The sequence below is a fragment of the Megascapheus bottae genome, chromosome 1, assembly GCF_031878675.1.
Source record: "Megascapheus bottae isolate mThoBot1 chromosome 1, mThoBot2.hap1, whole genome shotgun sequence".
NCBI lineage: Eukaryota > Metazoa > Chordata > Mammalia > Rodentia > Geomyidae > Megascapheus > Megascapheus bottae.
Window position 1 is genome coordinate 93946559 of NC_143509.1, and position 6435 is coordinate 93952993.

Consider the following 6435-nt stretch of genomic DNA (forward strand, 5'->3'; position numbering starts at 1 on the left):
GGATATATGCGTATTTGATTGTTTAAGTTGGATAGGGAAGGGGGGAAAACAAGATGAGGGGCAGGATGGGGGGAGGGAAATGGAGACCAAAACATGAGAAAGGGTATCAATGTTTGTGAAGTAGTGCACCTTCTATCTGGTGAATATAATGTAACCCTTCTATTAATTGCAATAAAAATAAATGAAAAATGTCACACCATCTAAATAAACCAATTCATTTTTTTTATTATTTTTTATTATAATGTATAGAGGGGTTACAGTTATATTCATCAGATAGAAGATGCATTACTTCTCATACACTGGCATCCCTCCTCATGTTTTTGTCTCCATTTCCCTTCCCCAAACCCCTCCCTAACCATTTCATTTATAGTCATGATAACAATAAATTATTCAAAATTCTTTTCCAGTAAATTTTCAAAGTAGACACCACGTTTCACTCCTTTTAGTTTCTATTTCTAGTGCAGGATGACTCTAAATGCTTAACTCATGACTTCTTATCAAGCCAATCTGCCTGTGGGCTGGCCTTGTGACTGTCTTTCAACAGGGAAAGGCAGCAAAAAGTGGTTAATGTGCACCTTTCCAATCCAGTCTCCAAGAGTTCTTGCACAATCCCCTCCGTGCTTCTACACATGTGCCTGGACTAGTGCACTGACCTGTGAGATACCCTAAAGCTCAACATACCAGCTTACACTCCAGCTGAATGAAAGCCCAGGAGAATCAACCAGTGCCTTCCTGAGTCTGGAAGCTCAAATTGGCTTAGTGGTAAGCCAATTTGATGAGGCTTTAGCACACTGAATATGCTATCAAGTGTTTGTTGTTCTCAGCCTCTATTTTTTTTTTTTTGCAAGAAACAGTGTAAAGCAACTCACATATTTCTATAATCCAAATTTCTTAACATTAAAACAAAGGCCATTTAGCATTTTTTTTTCTCTTTAGGCTTATGTTCCTGTTCTCAATCACATTACTACTTTTTTCTTTTTTTCTTTTTTGCTTTGGTCATGGGCCTTGGACTCTGGGCCTGGGTATTGTCCCTGAGCTCCTCAGCTTGACCCCTCCCCCTACCCTTGAAGCTCTTTGCATTTGTCTTCCACTGAAAATTTGTCTGATGCATAGAATTCAATGGCGATGTCAGTGTGTGAATTATGAATTTAAAAATGTAAGCATAAACAGTTGGCTTATTTAAAAAATACAAGTGAGATTTTCCATTAGAGCTTTCATTACATGAGCTGTGGTTAGCGTTCTTAGCATTCTGCAAACATCTGAACTTACAAAACACCAATGGAATTGGCACATTGAGTGGACATGGTGCCATAGACCACCATTTTTGTTTAGCTTTTCATGTTGAAAACATTTTTCTTGGAAGAACAAGATAGGTATGCTTTAGTGAATTGCAGGGACAAAAATAACTACAATATCCTTTTTAATGTGCTCACAATTAGATTATTCCACATGTAATAGAAATTTCCAGGTATATTTATGATTGCATGATGGTAGAAGGTCAGAATTTTGAAATATACATCCTCTAATCTATCCAAGAAAAACACAAAATTTTACTATTTTTTTCTCTTTGGTAAATTTGCTTTTTGCCAAATCAGGGCATCTAACATGCAGATATACATTGAACTCTGGCTATATTCTTCCCCTTTTCTTCTCTTCTCTTCATTCATCTATCCCTTTACCTTTGACCCCATTCTATTTCAAGTACCCTCTTCCTGTTGTTTCTTTTGTTGAACTTTAACTTTGCTTTTCTGAGGCATTATACTATTTGAGTCCCCCCCTGAATCTACCCTATTTCACATAATCCATATATACTTGCATGCTTATATGTAGAATTTGGGGAAAAGATAAGGTCATGCGAAATTCTAAAAGTAAAAGGGTTCCAAAATCAGAATTTGAAGGTAAAAAGAGGGAGAGGGTATAGAACATGAGAAGAAGTCATAGGGAATGGGAAATTAGAACAGGCAATGAAGAAGGTAAATGGCTTAAGTACATTCTATGCACATATGGAAATTCTATCTCTTTGTATAATAAATTTATTCTAATAAAACTTCTTGGGGCTTCAGATATCTTTCTCCAGATGAAGAAAATACAGGTAATATTTATAATAAACAAAAATGTAAAATGTGAACACAATTAAGTTAGCTTAAATGCATTAAATGATTACAAAGAGTTTATCAGGTAGGCATAATTTAAATAAACTCTTTGTAATCATTTAATGCATTTAAGCTAAGTTAATTGATTCATACAAAATCATATAGTTGGATTCAAATTCAGAACCCAAATTCAGGATGAAGGGCTCTGAAATCCATTCTCTCCCAATGCTTCATTAGTACCTCTCCTTAATCTGAGATTCCAATGCCATACCTGGAATACATGGGTAGCCTGGATCTTCTAAATACACAAGTGTTAGAAAAACAGTTCTCTTCACTGGGCTGAAGTTCAGAGGGAAGAAAATGCCCCAATGAAAGGTGTTTGTTAGAGGGAGGAACAAACAAATGTGCAGAAACTTGTAGGCAGCCTTTAATTTAGAGATTAAATTCTAGGCTTGATATTTACCAGACAATTTTTTTAAATGTGAATGCTTGCTGATGAAGCCACAGAGTAAGCTTGTAATTAGGGATCCTTTAGATTTCAGAAGCTAACGAAGGGGCTTACCAGTGGAATATGAAAATGAAAGCTTATTGTGTGCTCCAGTAAAACAAATGGAATTGAAATAAGGATTGTTAGAATAAGGTCTCCATAATGAGCATGAGGATGAAGACAAGTAGAGCAGAGAAATCTGTATAAGTAAAAGCAAACACATAATTGGTATTTTTATTAGAGACTAAATAATTCTTGGATTGTTCAAACCTAATATGTAATAGTTTCAAGGGAGTCCTCATATATCAAGACTCTTCTCACAGATATTGAACCTTATCCCTCTCTTCCTCATAAATTTCTCCTTTTTCTATAATCTATGGTTGAATTTACTTTTTAAATATGTATTTTGGCATCAATCGACCCATTCATAATATCTGTGCCTTTCACTTTACCGAACGCTTCAAGAAGGAAGCATTTCAGGATTGCCATTATTCTCTTAGAATCTAGCACAGCACTTTCGCCGTAGCTAACATTTTCAGAGGTAGTTTTATTTTACAAAGTAGTTGGTTGCTGTGTGCCAGTTGTTCATGCCTGTAATCCTAGCTACACAAGAATTTGAGATCTGAACCAGTTCAGGTAGAAAAAATAAAATTAACCAGGAAAAAAAAAAACTGTCAAAATGGAAGTGTGACTAAAATGGTAGAGCAAAAGCCAGGAAAAGCTCAAGGCTCTGAGTTCAAATCCTGGTACCAGTACAAAATAAATGAATAAACACACAAATGAAAAGAATCCCAATGCAGGTTGATTCATCATATTTTTTTCTAGTGACAGTAAACAAGTGCAAAATTCCAGCTGATTTAAGTATTAAAAGTCCTATGACAGAGCACTTGTGTGTGTGTCTTTGTTTAATTTTTAACAAAGCTTTACAGACAGGTGCAAACAGTAAATCCTCTTTTGCAACCCAGAACTCATTGCTGAATATGAGATTTTGGTACATGTAAGAAGGAATACGATGCCTACAACAGTTGGCAATGTGGGGTTTGTTAATTCACAGGTTGGCTCTGAGAATAAAGTTGATGTAAAAGCTAAAAAAAAGTCCTATGCCTCCATAAATATGGATACTGTATACAATTAAAATTCAGAATTAATTTCCATGAAAATACACTTTAGTTCTTATAATTTGGACACTGAATTTCCTATCTTCTGTGGGACAGAGGGATGTAATAAATACATATACTCTGATTTTCCATGTTACAGTAGTTGGCAAAACCAGATAATCCAACAAATTTGTAGCCAGGAAGAATGAAAAATAACCTCAGAGAATCACAAAGGTATGGTATGATATCACAAAGATCTGGTATAATCATTATGATCTACCGTAGGATCTGAGGCAAGATCATAGAAAACCAAGACAGTTGTATGAGTAAGTGTTATTGTTCCTGACTAAAAAGTTTAATTACGGGGCCGGGAGTTTGGCCTAGTGGTTAAAGTACTTGCCTAGCATGCATGAAGACCCAGGTTCAATTCCTCGGTACCACATACATAGAAAAAAGCCGGAAGTGGTGCTGAGGCTCAAGTGGTAGAGCTCTAGCCTTGAGAAAGTCCAAGGACAGTGCTCTAGCCCAGGACTGGCAAAAAAAAAAAAAAAGTTTAATTACTTAGGTAAGAAGTATAACAAAGGAACAAAGAGATTTCTGATGGTCCAAGAGTATAAAAACTTCTTTTAAACTCCCCTTTAAAAAGCTTCTAAGCAGATAGTATTAGAGAAGAGAATTCCAGAAGTTAGATATATATATTGGTTACTTTTTTTGGGTGGGTGGGGTTGGTTGTGGGCTTGAACTCTGGGCCTGGTTGCTGCCCCTAGCTCTTCAATTCAAGGCTATTACTCCACCACTTTGAGCCATAGCATTGCTTCCTATTTTCTGGAGATTAATTGGAGGTAAGAGTCTCACAGACTTTTGTGCCTGGGCTGGCTTTGAACTGCAATCTGAACCTTGATACTCAGATCTCAGCTTCCTGAGTAGATAGGATTAGAGGATGAGCCACTAACACATTGCTATTCATTGAATTTGTTTCAGATACTTTGAACGGTGATAAAAGAAGATCTGGAGTAATAGTCAAGGGGAATATTAATCAATCAGTTAAGAAAATCACTATGAATGATAATAGGATAGGATTAATAAGTGATGTTCTTTTGAATTTAGAAAGATACATTTCATAATACACTATGTCTTTAGTTGATATCCATATATGTATGATTCCAAGGAAATTGTCAAGGGGAAAATCCTGCAAACATTCAGATACAGAATTCAGTATGAGTGATTTATTCTTCCCATAAAAATGCCATCCAACTATTGCTAAAGACCCATCCTTCAGCAAATCTTAACTTTTCACTTCACCTAAACTAAGTACCTTTTTCCCTGTTATGGAAACAACGAAGATTCAGATGAAGGGAGTCTAAAGAGTAGAAATGTCAAGACAACATGTATGAGAATGTCAAAGTAAGAAATCAAAATATGTGCCAGCATTCCCAAATCACTAGCTATCCACCCTGAATTGGGATGGCACAGCAACGCCCAAACTGATAGAAATGAAATGAATAGCCATTGAAAGAAACTTGTGGTAGATAAATGATTTTAAAAATTGTTGTAATGAAACTATACAGACTTAAGTGTAATATGGGTGATAGTAGGAGGGCTTAATAGGTCCTGATAAAAGGCAATTTAAAATCACTCTGACAGTAAAGTCTACAGAGATACTGGGCTGAGATTAGCAGCAGATGAAAGCTCTATTTAGGTATAAGCCTAAGATAAGAAATATATCCACAAGAATAATAGAACAAATGTAGGATACACAGAGTCTAAATATACTTAGGAGAGAAAAGAGAGTAATGAGGTAAAGTTAGCTAGGTTAGTGTGGATGGTGGGAGGAATAAGAAAATGGAACAATCTAGAAGGAAAACTAGGTCAGGGTACACATACTCTGTGATTACAGTTAGGGTATGTATTCCATTTGAGTAAAGCTCTTGGAAGCAGATGAGAACAAAACTAAATCATCATTAACTTCTTGAAGTGGGATAGCTAAGTGAGAAAAGCCCGAACAGAAGACAGTTAAATGTATTGGAGGGTACGATTCTCTTAAGAAGAATTGAATGAAAAAAAGACTATAAGATTTGTATTTGGTTACTTGAAATTGGATAGGGAAGGGGGAAATCCAAGAGGGGGTGGGGGGAGGGTAATGGGGACCAAGACATGTGGAAGGGTATCAATGTATGTGAATTAATGCACCTTCTATCTGGCAAATATCATGTAACCCTTTTATTAAATACAATAAAAATATTAAAAAAGACTATAAGATCAAAGCTAATACTTGAGTCCACTATTTCCATAAGCAAGTAAGAAGAAAGGCCAATAAATTGGTGACAGTGATAGAAGGCAGTAAATTCATGCTAATTATGCAGTAGTTGCTGTGCAAGCAAGTTTGTATTTAGTGCTTCCAACACCATCTTTGGGCAATGACATAAATTCTGTTGTTAGTAAATTTTACTGTATCTTAGTTATCAAGAAAAGACAGTTTTCAGTAAGGTCATGGAATCATCTTTCTAAGAAGCTGATTAAGATAATACCTAGGTTTGACTAAGGGAGATTCAAGAAACTGGAAAACTTGCAACAGAGGACAAGTAAGGTAGCTTGGATGTCTCTATCTAATGAAGGATGAGGAACAAAAATGGCCCCAGATTTTGTGTTGAAAGAAGTCTACTTTTATCTCAAAATTTACATGGCATTGCTCTGATTAAAAGAGATGAAAGGTGACTTTCTCTGTAAGACTGATCTTTTTCCCCTCTGATCATATTTA

At 35.8% G+C, this 6435-nt stretch overlaps 1 non-coding gene across 1 annotated transcript; it reads left to right on the plus strand.

The window, feature by feature from the left end:
• Positions 1-3462: 3462 nt before the first annotated feature.
• Positions 3463-3592, plus strand: LOC150069599 (small nucleolar RNA SNORA40). The gene has a single exon (XR_016538598.1). It is a non-coding gene; the product is annotated as a small nucleolar RNA SNORA40 (small nucleolar RNA).
• Positions 3593-6435: the final 2843 nt, after the last annotated feature.